The 14,383-nt window shown below is 36.0% G+C and overlaps 1 long non-coding RNA gene across 1 annotated transcript; it reads right to left on the bottom strand.

Moving 5' to 3' along the window:
* Nucleotides 1–216: 216 nt before the first annotated feature.
* Nucleotides 217–2,588, bottom strand: LOC128290430 (uncharacterized). The gene is made up of 2 exons (XR_008280278.1): nucleotides 2,486–2,588; nucleotides 217–438 (listed from the first exon to the last, which is right to left on the bottom strand). It is a non-coding gene; the product is annotated as an uncharacterized LOC128290430 (long non-coding RNA).
* Nucleotides 2,589–14,383: the final 11,795 nt, after the last annotated feature.

The following is a 14,383-nucleotide window of genomic DNA, read 5'->3' on the forward strand; positions in this document are numbered from 1 at the left end:
GAGGTGAGCCATGAAGGTCGCTAAGTACCAAGCTCTTGATTGGATCCAATCCTAGACATACCCACAACCATTGCCACACTTTGGTGCGAGGTTAGGTTTTGAGAAAAACGAGTTGGAATTCATTTAAGTAGATATTTTTGATAAACCGATTAATTGTATCGTTGCATTATTTTGAAAACAATTATCATTTTGGAAACGCGCCCTAAGTCTAACCCATTTTGGATTGTTATCAGTAAAATATAGGGTATAAAATAAAATAATCCCAGAAAAATAATTAAAATGACCTTATTACAACCCAAAACCAAATAATAATATTAATTAAGATAAAACTTATAAAAAAATAAACCGGTTACTTATTGCAATTAAAAGAAACAGAAACAGTAGTGTGGCCATCTCCGAGTCCCTCGCAGCTCCAAACCATCTAAGCTTAGGGATTACCTGCACAGTTAGAAACGGGGTGAGTTTACGAAAACTCAGTGTGTAATCCCTAACAACAAACAAACAGTGAATAACACAGTGTCAGTACAATCTGGGCCAAAGCCCTATTCAGTAATAATGCATGCGGGCCTTAGCCCTTAACAAGATGAAAGATGGGCCTAAGCCTAATTCGATCTCGACATATCTTGGGCAAGCCTTTTCATAAATCATACCATTGGTCAAGCCTTTATCAGAAGCGGTATGGCCCATAGGCCCATTTCAATATCACATGTAATATCAATGAATGTATGCAAGCCCATTTGGGGAGACTACTCAACCCACCATCCGCTACTCTCCACCCGTACCAACCAACACACTATGTGGGGAATAACTCAACCCACCCAACCAAACTCTCTACTGGCAGCATAGCTAATTTATCATATAACTGAAGGCCTAGCTTCTTTTAATAACTGGGGCAAAGCCTTTTTTGATAAACTGGGGCAAAGCCCCTTTTCGGTAAACTGGGGCATAGCCCTTTTAGCACTTCCTCCATTTATAAAACCCAACCCATGCAACATGTCATGTATGCAGAATGTCATGCCCATATTTGAATCAAACAATCACAGTCAAGTCATTCATATCACCAACATATATTCACAATCAAATCCATCAACCACACAGTCCAAGTCAGTCACTTGCCCACAAGGGCAAAACAGTCACTTTTCATATTATAAGGGTAATTTCGTAATTTTACCAAATATCAGGGTTTTCTATGTTCATTAACAATTATCAATATTTCTGAGTGTTTAAACAATGATCTTTAACCCACTTTATCAAATTCGGGCTTTTGGGCCCAAAACCCTTAATGGGCCCTACGAATGTTGATTTAGCTCACTAAGCCTGCTTAATCCAAATTTTACAACAGTACTAACCGTGTTAACATGCAACTTTTCCAGATTCCATTTTCTATCAGTTTTACCCAAATGGGCCCGAAAGCCCATTAGGCCTGATTCCAGCCCATTGAGGCCCAACTTACCATCGTGCACAAAATTGCACTCTTACATGCTCCATCGATCCAAACACCGATCATATCGTATCTATCGCATCTTTAAGCAAAGGCAAAATCACAAGTTCTTGAAATGCCGAAATTTTAGCATTTCAGCTTTTCGGCGAATATTAATCTAAGCTACTGCGAGGGTTATTACACACCTGTTATAGGTTGAAGTTGAAACGTTTCCAAAATCAATCACCTACTATAACCACCACCTATCACTCAAACTTAACTAATCCAATATCAATATATGTAAATCCTAAGCACATTAGTCATACGGAACATAAGGGCATATTCGTCATTTTACCATACAGGGGTATTACGGTCACTTTACCCTACAGGGGCTTTACGGTTTTTTTACCTATTAGGGGTATTTTAGTCATTTCATCCTACAAAGGTGTTTTGATAAATCTACAAACCAAGGGTATTTCAGTAATTTTGTAAACCAATGGTATTTCTATAATTTTTAGAAAGTCAAGGGTATTTTTGTAATTTTGTAAATCAGGGGTATTTTGGTAATTTTATTTCGGTAATTTCACAAACCAGTGGTATTTTGGTAATTTTACAAACTAGGGGTATTTTGGTAATTTTACCCTATAGGGGTATTTTAGTAATTTCACAATCGAGGGTAAAACGGTAATTTTGTAAATCGAGGGTAAAACAGTAATTCTGTAAATCAAGGGTAAAACAGTGATTCTATAAATTGAGGGTACTTTGGTAATTTTACAAGTCGAGGGCATTTCTGTAATTGGTAAACTAAAGTATTCTAAACAGGGATAACAATACGAATGGCTCTAAAGTCTATTTTCAGCCCAAATGGGCCCACACGCTCGTGTGGCCCTTTTAGCCCAAATCTAGCCACAAATATGATATTCACCTAGCTTAGTCCAATATTTACTACACAATCAAACAACTTATCCAATTGGGCTCGTATGCCCATTGGGCCTACATGGCCCATTTCGGCCCATCGCGGCCCAAAGTAGCCATCCTACAACTAGAGTAGTGAGAAATACACACCTGATAGGAGACTGGAGTTAATCCACGCTCTGAGCACTCTTAGCCGACGCCCAACCCAATCGAGCACGCCATACAGCAAAAGGGATCGGCCAAGAAAGGTACCTTTACTCTCCTCATGGTTCTCTCTATTTAAAGCCAGCTTTGCATCCACTCTTATGTTAGCTTCCCGATGTGGGATCCTTCCAACATCAGAGTTTAAAGTCAACACCAACTCTTGCCGCCCCCTGTTAGCAAAATAAATGCTCTTTGATTGCCATGAGTTTCGAACCCTGGACCTCCTTGCCAACTCTATGACGCCACCTTGCCACTTCACCACAGGCTCTTTTTGTGTCATATTTTATCCCCAATTAATTATAAGGTCTAAAGGCCAAAGTCCAAGTTCCCTTAAAAAAAAACAGAATAAATTGCAAGAGCCAAGGCTTGAACCCAGGCTCCCATACAACCTTAATTACGCCACTTCCACTAGACCACATTGCTCCTTGTGTCATTTATTTAACACAATAATTTAAAAGGCTCTCATCCAAGCATCCAGGTTTTTTTCACTTAATACCAAAATTTTTGCTAAAGCCCAAGTTTGAACCCAAGATTTCTCCAACACTGCTCAAAGCCATTAACCACTAAAGCAAACATTTAATTGTTTCATTTCATTGCACAATTAAATACCTATATAGAACCTCCTTACGGACCCCCACTCAAGGCCCAATACTTCTAGGCCCAAATTCGGGGTGTTATAGCTAATATGTTGGGTTAGTTGGTTATGTCAGGATACAGCTACTAAAGCAAATGTTGAAGGGAAACCGAATAAGGTATCAAATCTCCATCATAGCAGCGATGAACCTGTTTAAAGTAGAATGCTTATTTCCGTTGTTGATTAATTATTGAAAAATCCTTAAGATCTTGGTGATATATAAGATTTGCATTTTGCAGCTCAGTGTAACAATTTTGAACATCATTTTTTAGTGAAAGGAAGAAAGTTGGTATTTATTGTTTGTTGTTTTCTAGTGGTAGAAAATTTTTCAACTGAATTTTATTTAAACTTCCGTAATAAATTGAATTTCAACACATTATTTATAAGACTAATTTCATGGGGAGCGCTATAGTTGATATTACTAAAAGAAAAAAATAAAGGTAAACGATGAAGAAAAAACACTAGAACTACAAATTATGAGGAATATCAAATGTGAAACATGAAAGAACGATAAAAAGCAAAGAAGCAATTGGATAGTAGTGTATATCCCACTTCAAACAGCAAAGAAATTCGTGGCATTTTTGCACGAATGCCGCCAAAGAATGCAACTTTTAGCAGCGTTTGTGGGAAAAGCGTTGCTAAAGGTCATGTTCTTTAGCGGCGTTTGTGGGAAAGGGGCCGCTAAAGATCATGTTCTTTAGCGGCGTTTGTGGGAAAGGGGCCGCTAAAGGTCATGTTCTTCAGCGGGTTTGTGGGAAAAGTGCTGCTAAAGATCATGTTCTTTAGCGGCGTTTGTGGGAAAGGGGCTGCTAAAGGTCATGTTCTTTAGCGGGATTTGTGGGAAAAGCGCCGCTAAAAGTCATGTTCTTTTTAGCGGCATTTTTCCACATAAATGCCGCAAAATTTAGTGGCATTAGCTATAACGGCATTTTTTGCAGGGCTTATATCCTAAAAAAACACCGCTAAAAACCTGTTTTACTATAGTGAACCCTATTTTCCAAGCATACTTATAGATCTGAATTCCCTTGACCAACAGTGTTATGTAACATACCTTGATGGGAGGGAAAATCAATAACAAAAATCAGGGTTTCAAACTGATCTTTGAGAGATGTTGCCATATATTTTTAGCCCTAGTTCTTAATAAGGAAGATAACTCTCCCTTAACTTAACCCGTGTGTCCTTTTAACTTAACTCAAGTCTTCACGGGAACTCAATAAAAGTCACATCAAGACTGAATGGCCTTATCAAAATCTATCACTTCTAAGAAGCTTATCCGATTACTCCTTTAGCCTTTAACCCTTCTAGTTAGCATTCGATTAGTTCCTAACCAGCACCTTACATATTGGTTAGCATGGGACTACATTGGTTATTGGATGTACTATATCATTGGCGTGGACTCATACCTTATAACCATTCTTTTCATGATTACCACTTCAATCTCATTTATCATCGTAATCAGATGGGGATCCTTGTCTATTTATTTCCATTTCAGAGTCTGCCCGTTCTATATGCCGAAAAGGGCTTTTTGGCCAACACTACTTTGCCAATAATACTTCTTTATTCTATGCATCGTATTCATAATATTCTTACCAGTATTCCTTGATTCGTCATACTTAATTTTTTTCAGTGTTGGCCATAAGCTTTATTCTTTCAGAATATCCTATACAATGTTCATATTAGAGTTCACCATGGTTCCTTTCCTTTCATTCAGAATCATTAAGCCTTACTTTTACAAACAACACTTATATAGTCAAGACTTCGCTGGGCAGGATGTTACATCCTAACTCCCCATGCTCGAGAATTTGAGAAAGAAAGAGGGCAAAGGCTCCTAATAAGTTTCTATTAAGTGAATTTTGGGTTAAGGTTTGTGTGACCTCAATTTAACTGATTTATGCAGTTGTCATGCATAGTTGCTAGGATGAAAGGATTTAAGGTGAGTTTCTGTACTTCATTTTTGGGTTATTGATGATAGTATGTCATTTTCTTAAACTATATTCACGTATGTTCTGAGTCATGATTAGAGCCATGGTTGTGTATGATTATGGAAAATGAGAAATTGGTGTATGAATAATATTGTGAGTGAGTACTCTTGTAACAGCCCATTTTTCAGTAAAATTGAAATAGTGGTTTCGGGACTAAAATTCGACCCAAAAATAAGGTTTTTTTTATTTCATTATATGGTCTGTATTATAATAGGCATGTCGTGTGAAAATGTTGATACTAAAATTTTATCAATTAAGTGTCTAATTACGAGAAGGACTAAATCACATAAAAGGCTAAAATTAAATTCTAGTAGCTATAAGGATCAAATAGCTATGGAATTCAAAACTAGAGGTCCTCATATCGTAATTAGACATTAAGAAAAGTATGCAGATTTTTCTTGGTGACTCATCCATGGAAATATAGAAAAAGAGCAAGGACTAAATTGGAAATAGTAAAATACTTAATAAATTAAAAGATGAAAAGGAAATATATCATTTTATTTTTCATCATCTTCAACCTAAAGACACATGGAAACCCTAGGTGAGAGAAAAAAAACTTTCAAGGCCTAATTGGGTAAGTTTCCTTATCCCGCTTTTAGTAATTTTGGTATTTTTGAAACTGGGATAGCTTAATCTCTCTATTTGAGGGATTAATTTCAAAAGTTATCAAAGTATGGAAAATGGGTCATGGATGTATATGCTGGAAATTAGAAATTTATGGTAAAAAATGAAGGATTATTGATAGATAAACAACTTTTACAAAGTGATTTTTAATGAAAACATGATTTAGGACTAGAATGAAAAGTTGTAAAATTTGATGAAAATTTCTGAATTTTTATGAGTACAAGTGTTGTAGATTTTGTAATGGGGCTTTGGTTAGGCTTGGTATAGGGAGTAATTTGCACAAGTTTCATTTTCTGATCCTAGGGATGAAATCAGAATTTATGAAAAAGTTAAGGGTAAAATGGTAATTTTGCCTAGGACGTAAACTGAGTCCAAATAAATATGAAATATGTGAAATTGACGATTAAAACTATTTATATAGATTTGGATAACACAAACTCGAGGCTAGATCGAGGAAAAGAAAAGGTTTCGAATTTGTAGATTTCTAACGCGAACAAGTGTTGAGGTAAGTTCATGTAACTTAATCAAGCATGTAATTATGTTAATTGAATGTTGTGTTTGTATGTAATGTGATTTATATTGATGTGCTTTTCTTGTATACTATGATGGAAAATTTGATACATGCTTGAAATGGTGATAAATGGGTTAAGTCCCGATTGAATGTTGAATTCCGATGATTATATGTGCTTTCTCGAAATAATAAGGTCCTGCATTTGTTGCGGACAGGATTTAGCTCAGACGAGTAATCCCATTGACCCTGTTATAGAAATGATTTAGCCCGGAAGGGTAATCCTGATATAATATCTCTCGAGTGTACATTAGGATTAGGGTTTAGCCTAGACTAGTAATCCTAATCGAGCTCCTCTGAGCTAATGTTATATAAAGGGATTTAGCCTGGACTGGTAATCCTGTTATACGATATGTGGCTCGAGAGAGTGTTTCTTGGTTAAGTACCCTAAGGGGTACCCTTGAATAAGGAATTGACGGATTATTATATCGTACACTTCGAGTGTACTACTTGAGCTTCCAACAGAATTCAATGATTCAATGGACATATAACTCTTGATATGGCATGAGAATTATGAGATGAAATGATAATGACTTGAAGGAATATTGCATGGTGAGCTCATCTATGTTACTTGATTGATATGAAGATTTTGGTGACTAACATGTTTGATTGAATGTATGTGATTAGGCAATTTAGCCAAATGGATGGAAACATAACATTGTATGCCTAGATTTAATAAACAAGATTAGTAAGTTTAGTTTTCGTTATACAAACTTACTGAGCATGTAATTCTTACTCCATTTTATTTTTCCCCTGTTTTATAGTGCTAGAAAGCTCGCGAGGGTTGCAGATCACTGCAGCATCGTTACAATATCAACTAGTCATTTGGGGTATAATTAGTAAAAATCATTTTGGCATAATGGCATGTATAGGAAAACTTGGCCAAGAGTGGCTTGAAATGTTATTTTGTAACCTAGCTATTAGAATGGCTAGTAATGGTTCATTTTGGTATGACTAAGTAGATTTTTATGATATATATATACACATGTGTTATGTTAAAAATATGAGATCAATGTTGCGAATGCGTAAGTTAAATTAAGGTAAGGTTGTGATCATGTATGCTTGTAGTGATATGCCCTGTGAAAGATGAAATTTACTTAAGTTGAATGCTTGGATTGGTTGGTATTGGATGTGGGCTTCAAGTGCAGGTCATGGGTGAAATTTTGGATGAGAAATGAAGCTAGAAATGACTTCATTTTGTCCACACGGGTAAACACACAGTCATGTGTCTAGACCATCTGTGACACATTGCCTGGTAACATGGGGATGCGATTAGGCTGTGTGTCGCCTGCACCTTAATTTTGAGAAACAGAATGCTCAGAATTGAGCACACGGGTAGAGACATTGGAGTGTGGCTCAGCCGTGTGTGCCACACGGCCTAGAACATGGGCGTGTGTCTTGGCCGTGTGAAACCTGCACCTAATTTTGAATTAAATTAATTAACCACACGGCCTAGCACATGGACGTGTGGCATGGCCGTATGTGCAAGTCAGAGAGTTACACGAGGTCGAACACGGCCTCCAGCACAGGCGTGTCCCTTGGACCACACGGGCGTGTGAGCGCTGAAACTTTGGAAAAATTTTGTAATCTCGCAAAAAATTCTTAGAGGTCCTGACTAAGTCCTGACTCAATTCTAATACCTGTATTGGACCTCGAGGGTCTAATAAAGTGATGTTTAGAATGATCTCGATAGATGAATAGTAAATTATAAGAATTTTCTGTAAAATGTTCTGAAAGTTTTGGTAATGCTCTGAAACCCTGTTCCGACGACGGATACAGGTTAGGGGTGTTACAACTCTTGCAAGTCTAGTTGCTGAATTATATTGGTTTGACTAGACAAATTGATTAATGGCATATTGTTTATGATAATATTTAGCGAAATGAAATGTATGAAAATACTTGTTAAGTGTGTGCGGAGTATGGGGAATTTTACCTTAACGAGGTAGATGAAGTTAGTAATAAGTGGGGGAATGGAGGAATGGGTGGATCATTAAGGGAATTTAAGGGAGTTTAGTTGTGTTATGGAATGTTATCAATTGACTTGTTAGAGCATCACTATGACAACTATTTATCGACTTTATGAAGTGACACCACGACGGTGGTAAGGTCCTTCGAGTTGGCACCGTAGAAACGATTCAAGGTGTAAAACCATAGCTTGGCTATGGCAACCAATGGTGATCGTTAGGACATTAAGCATGGGTTCACATGTGTAAGAATTTAGCTCAGCTATGGACACATGTGGCGTCCACTGGGACAGTAAACACAGGGTAGTCCGGAAGGACATTAAATATAAGGTTACATGTGTAAGACCTTAGCTCAGCTATGGCAACATGAAGAGTTTGCTAGAACATTAAACATAGGGTTACATGTGTAAGACCTTAGCTCAATTATGGCAACATGAGGAGTTTGCCAGGACATTAAACATAGGGTTACAGGTGTAAACAAGAAGACCCGCCAAGGTACAAAGAAGTAGTGTTGTGACTTGCATGACAAGTCATAAGATAGAATGAACTTGGCACATCTGAGGACATAGGCTAATGAGACAAATAGGAGATTAGCCAAAGGCAATGATGAATGGAGCTTAGGAAGCATCTTACCCAATTATGTGTAAAATGAGGGAAAGATTCCTTAGAAAAGATGGTAAATGTAATGTCTACTAAGAAGAGTTCACTAGAGAATTCATGGATCCCACATTGTTTAAACATATACAAATTTGGATATAATAAGATACAATCTTAATTTGGAAATCAACAAAGAGGTAGCTGAAATAATGAGTAGACGACAAGGGTTTTCATGGGAGGGAATGTCAGCTCAAGGTTGAATGATCAATAAAGTCCACCAGAGAATAGTAAGAAGGGAAAGTCCATCAGGGCCATGAAGTACTAGAAAGATCTTGTAGGTCTACCAGGGTGGAAACTGTTAAGAGATACCTAAGTAAAAATAGTTTGTTGGGAACTACTTGTCTATTGAAGTACCTAAAAGAATGGAGTAAATGACTAAGTGTTATGAGGTTACATTGGGGACACAAGTCCACCAGGGAAAAGAGGATTCAATTAAAGACCTGCAGTTAGGGTAATTAATTGAATAACTGTAACAACCCGTTTTCAGTGAAATTAGAACAGTGATTTCGGGACCACAAATTCGAGTCAGAAATAAAAATTTATTTTAATATTATTGCATAGTCTGCATTATGATAGGAATGTTATATGAAAATTTTGAAAAGAAAATTTTACCAATTACATTTTAATTATTGAATGGACCAAATTGCATAAAATGTAAAAGTTAAGTTCTAGTAGCTATAAGTATCAAATAGCTATGGAATTCGAAACTTGAGGTTCTTATATGGTAATTAGACCATTAATAAAAGTTAGTAGATATTTATGATGATTCATTCATGGAAATTAAAAAAGAAAAGGACTAAATTGGAAAGTTAAAATTAAAGATGATAATTAAATTAAAAGACAAAAATATCATATTATTATCATTTTCTTTCCCAAATTTCTATGGAAACACTAGGAAAGAGAAAGAAATCAAGCAAGCCTAATTGGGTAAGCAATCTTGTACCATTTTTAGTAATTTTTATATTTTTGATATCGGAATAACCTAATCTAGCTATTTTGGGGATTAATTTGTAAAGTTATCATGGATGAATATGCTAAAATTTTGAAATTTATGGTAGAAAATGAAAGATTATTGATAGATAAACAACTTTTGTAAAGTAAATTTTTATGAAATTGTGATTTAGGGACTTAATTGTAAAGATGTGAAATTCATAGAAAATTTCTAATTTTTTTGAAATACATGGGCTGTAAACGTTATATGAAAATTTTGGTTAGGCTTGGAATAAGGGTTAAATTTCATGAGTTTCATTTTCCGAGCCTAGAGACGAAATTAGAATTAATTAAAAGTATAAGGGAAAATAGTAATTTTGCCTAAGATGTGAATTGAATGGAATTGAATGTGAATTTTATTAAATTAATGTTAAATTCACTTATATAGATCTAGATAACTCAAATAAGAAGTTATATCGAGGAACAGAAAAAGTGTCAGATTAGTATATTTCTGTATACGAACAAGTGATGAGGTAAGTTTGTGTAACTAAATTGTGTATATTTATATGCTTGAATTGAATGTTGCGTATGTGATTGTATTGTTGCTATGAATATGAAATTAATATTATATCCAAAAATGCCTAACAAACATCAAGTCCCGATTAAATAAATGAAATTCAATGGATACACGATTTCCTGTAATGGTTGTTGTCCTACATATGTTGCAGAAACACCACAACTCGAAATAGTGCCCCATTATTAGCCCTCTCGAGCTTCCCGTTATATGGTTCCTGCGAGCTTCCCATTGATAGCTCTTCGGAGCATCCTGATTGGTTGTGATTTTGCATGTGTTGTAGACACACCACAGCTCTTATGAGCGTCCTGTTATATGGCTCTATATGAGCTTCCCGATTAAAAGCTTTCTGTGAGCTTTCTGATTAATGGCTCTCTGGAGCTTCTCGAAATGGCTCGCTTGAACTTCCCGATACATGGCTATCAAGAGCTTTTTATTTAATGGCTCTTCAGAGCTACTCGTTATTGGCTCGCATGAGCTTTCCGATTACGACTCTTATGAGGTTCCCGATATATAGTTGGATAAGCTTCCCGTTACATGAATCACATGAGCTTTCTGTTATATAGCTCAAGAGAAGGCTTCCTGATTGTGTTCTCTAATGAGCACCCCATATATGAATTGAAGGATCATTGATATGTGCACCTTGTGTGTACTACCCGGGTATCCATCGATATTTCAATGATTCAATGGACAAAACTCCTAATATGAGAAAATATTAGAATTAAATGAATTATGTGTTGAATATCCCTAAAATACCTGGAAATGGTTGTATGATGAGCTCATATCTGATTTCATGATATTCATGTAAATTTCGTGACTAACTATTTTGATGAGAGCATGTGTCTAGGTAATGTTTTGGATGCATGCTTGTATACTTCCTTTAAATGAATATGATTAGTATGTTAAATTCTTGTTATATGAACTTTCTAAGCATTAAATGCTTACTCTGTTCATTTTCTCTGTTTGATAGTACTCGGAAGCTCGTAAAGGTTGGAATGGGTTGGAGCAAGATCACATTATCCTATAGCTCACTTTGGTATAAATAACAAAACTACTTTTAGTATAATGGCATGTATAGGCTAAAATAGATCAAATGATGAAATATTTTGCTTGTAATTAGCCATTGGAATGGCTAGTGTTATGCATATTTTGATGTAATTACATAAGACTTTAACATGTTTAATGTGAGATGAAATGGTTATTTGGTGGAGAGTATATAAACCTATTGATGAATGATTTTGAACTAGTATATTTGATAAAATTTGTTTATGAACATAAGTGTGAAATTGGTAAGTTTAAATACTTGAATATATGAGCTAATATGACATAAATAAGATTGGTGTTGGTTTAGTTTTAATATCTTGAATTGGTTGGTAAATGTATTCGAGTGTTGTTGTAGGTTGATGGTATACTTGGGGTGAGAAAAATGGCCTTGAAAATGACCTATTTTCGTCCACACGGGTAGACACACGAGAGTGTGTTTCAACCGTCTGTGACACACGGCCATGCGCAAAGGTGTGTGGTTTGGCCATGTGTCCCCTTCATCTTAAAAATTTAGAAATAGAATGCTTCAAAACGCTCACACAAGAAGAGCCATGGGTGTGTGTCTCAGTCGTGTGTGACACACGGCCTAGTACACCGGTGTGTGTCTTGGCTGTGTGAATCTTGCACCTAATTTTCAAAAATTAATTTCTCCACACGGCCTAACACACGGGCATGTGGCTGGCTATGTGACCCAAGTCAGAGAGTTACACGGGTAAGAACACAGGTTAGAACATGACTGTGTGCCTCACACCAAATGCCCACACGGCCTGAGACACGAGTGTGTCATTTGGCCATGTAAGCCACACGGCCTACCCACACGGGCATGTGTCCCCTGCATCTAGGATAATTTTTGAAATTTTGCAAAAAATTCTCTGAGTTTTCGATTGGTCGTTACTTGTTTCTAATGTATAAATTGGACCTCAAGGGTTCATTTAAGGGGCAATATGATTGAATATGATTGGCTTTGGATATGAATAGTGAATAACATGAATTAATTCTATTTATTTTGTAAACTCTGGTAAGGCTCCGTAACCCTATTCCAACGATAGATATGGGTTAGGGGTGTTACACTAACTACAACTAGTTATCACCGATCAATAATGGCGAATAAGGGACAATATTAAAAGCACATAAGAAGGGTATAATGAAATTTGAAATAATGAATAGCTAAGGTAAGACCCTTATGAGAATATGTCTAGATAGATCGTGGTTATGACTAGACCAAAGATTACACCACCAACATCCAACTTAGAGAGATTGAGGCATTGGCTACACCAACTAAGTTTGCCGATTTCTTCCTTGAAATCCAGGGAGCTGAACTTTATGCATAGAATCTCTTTTCTTATAATTTAAATAGTCTTTTATAAATTTGTATGAATAGACCTCATTAAGTTCCTTTGAATTTATGAGTATTTACTGTTTGGATGCAGGGTAGATAAAGACTTGGAAATCAAATGGAGGGACCAAGCCAGTCTTTGCCAGAGTTAGGAGTTAGGTGTGAAAGCTAACTCATGTATTTATAGGGGCACCTTGAGAGGCCACACTTCAAGGTCTAAAATTTTGCGTTTGTAATTTGATCAATAATTTAAAACTTGTAAATAAATGCCATGTGTTTTTAAGGAACCAAAGCTATAAGAATTTACTTTTAGTATGAAATAAGTCTTTGCAGTAGTTAGTTGTTGGAAAGTGGGGTACCTAAATGCATAGTCAAATTTGACAGAAATTTGGTTAAGATATTCAGATTGTTTGTGACAATTAGTACCCCGAGCTATCAATCGGTTCGGGTATAGGGTGTTACAGATTGCCTTAGGTTTCATAATTGGATTTATATTCCTAAAGATGCCAATTTGAAAGAATTGATTCTACGCGAGGCTCATAATGGTTCCTTTGCTATGCATCCTGGTGGTTAGAAAATGTACCTTAACCTAACCTGCAAGAATTGGATTGGTGGCTTGAAATGAAATGGGAGATCATTGAATATGTCAGAAAATTTTTGACTTGTAGCACTCTTCACCAGTCTCTGTCACCAGATTAGGGTTTACAAGATGCTACAGTAAATAATAGAATAGAATCATACTATTTCATTTTAAAATTTCTTTAAACATTAATTAATCATCACTCATCAATCATTCATTCAAAACATGTTATTCATACTAAATCAAGATTAAATTGAGTTTATGGAAGCTCTAAAAACAATTCAAAATTAAGTAGGGACTAATTTGAAACATTTAAAAAAATATGGTAAAAATGAAAAATATGGGTCACACAACCATTAGTTACTACCACGGGCGAAGCTCTAGGCCTTGCGGAGGAACACTGCGATGTTTGATGATCAAGGTTAGATGGTGTAAAGGAGGTAATGAGAGGAGGATTAGGGAAATGAGAATCATTGAAAGGTATTTACAGCAATGACGTATCGACTAGTCCTTTGGGGCGACATTGTGACGACAGTATATGGAGTAAGACCATAGATGAAAGATGCTATGGCAGTCTAGTAGGAGGTATGTAGTGTAAGACCATAGATTAAAGATGCCATGGCAGAATGGTACAAGGTATAAGGTATACGGTGTAAGACTGTAACAACCCGATTTAGACCCTCATCGGAACAATGGTTTCAGGACCATGAATCCGAGTTAGAAAAATATTTTAAAATTATTTTCTGTGTTTATTATGTGTGAATTTATATGTGTGAAATTTTTGTGATTTAATTTTTGTCGTTTGAGTGTCCAATTAAATAAAAGGGCTAAATCACATAAATGAAAACTTGATAGTTTAATGTGTAAGGGCCAAATTGTTGTTGTCTTTTTAAATTGAGGCATTTAAGTTGCAATTATACCATTAATATATGGGATGGATGGTTGAAACCT

This window comes from Gossypium arboreum, chromosome 3 (assembly GCF_025698485.1).
Source record: "Gossypium arboreum isolate Shixiya-1 chromosome 3, ASM2569848v2, whole genome shotgun sequence".
Classification (NCBI taxonomy): Eukaryota; Viridiplantae; Streptophyta; class Magnoliopsida; order Malvales; family Malvaceae; genus Gossypium; species Gossypium arboreum.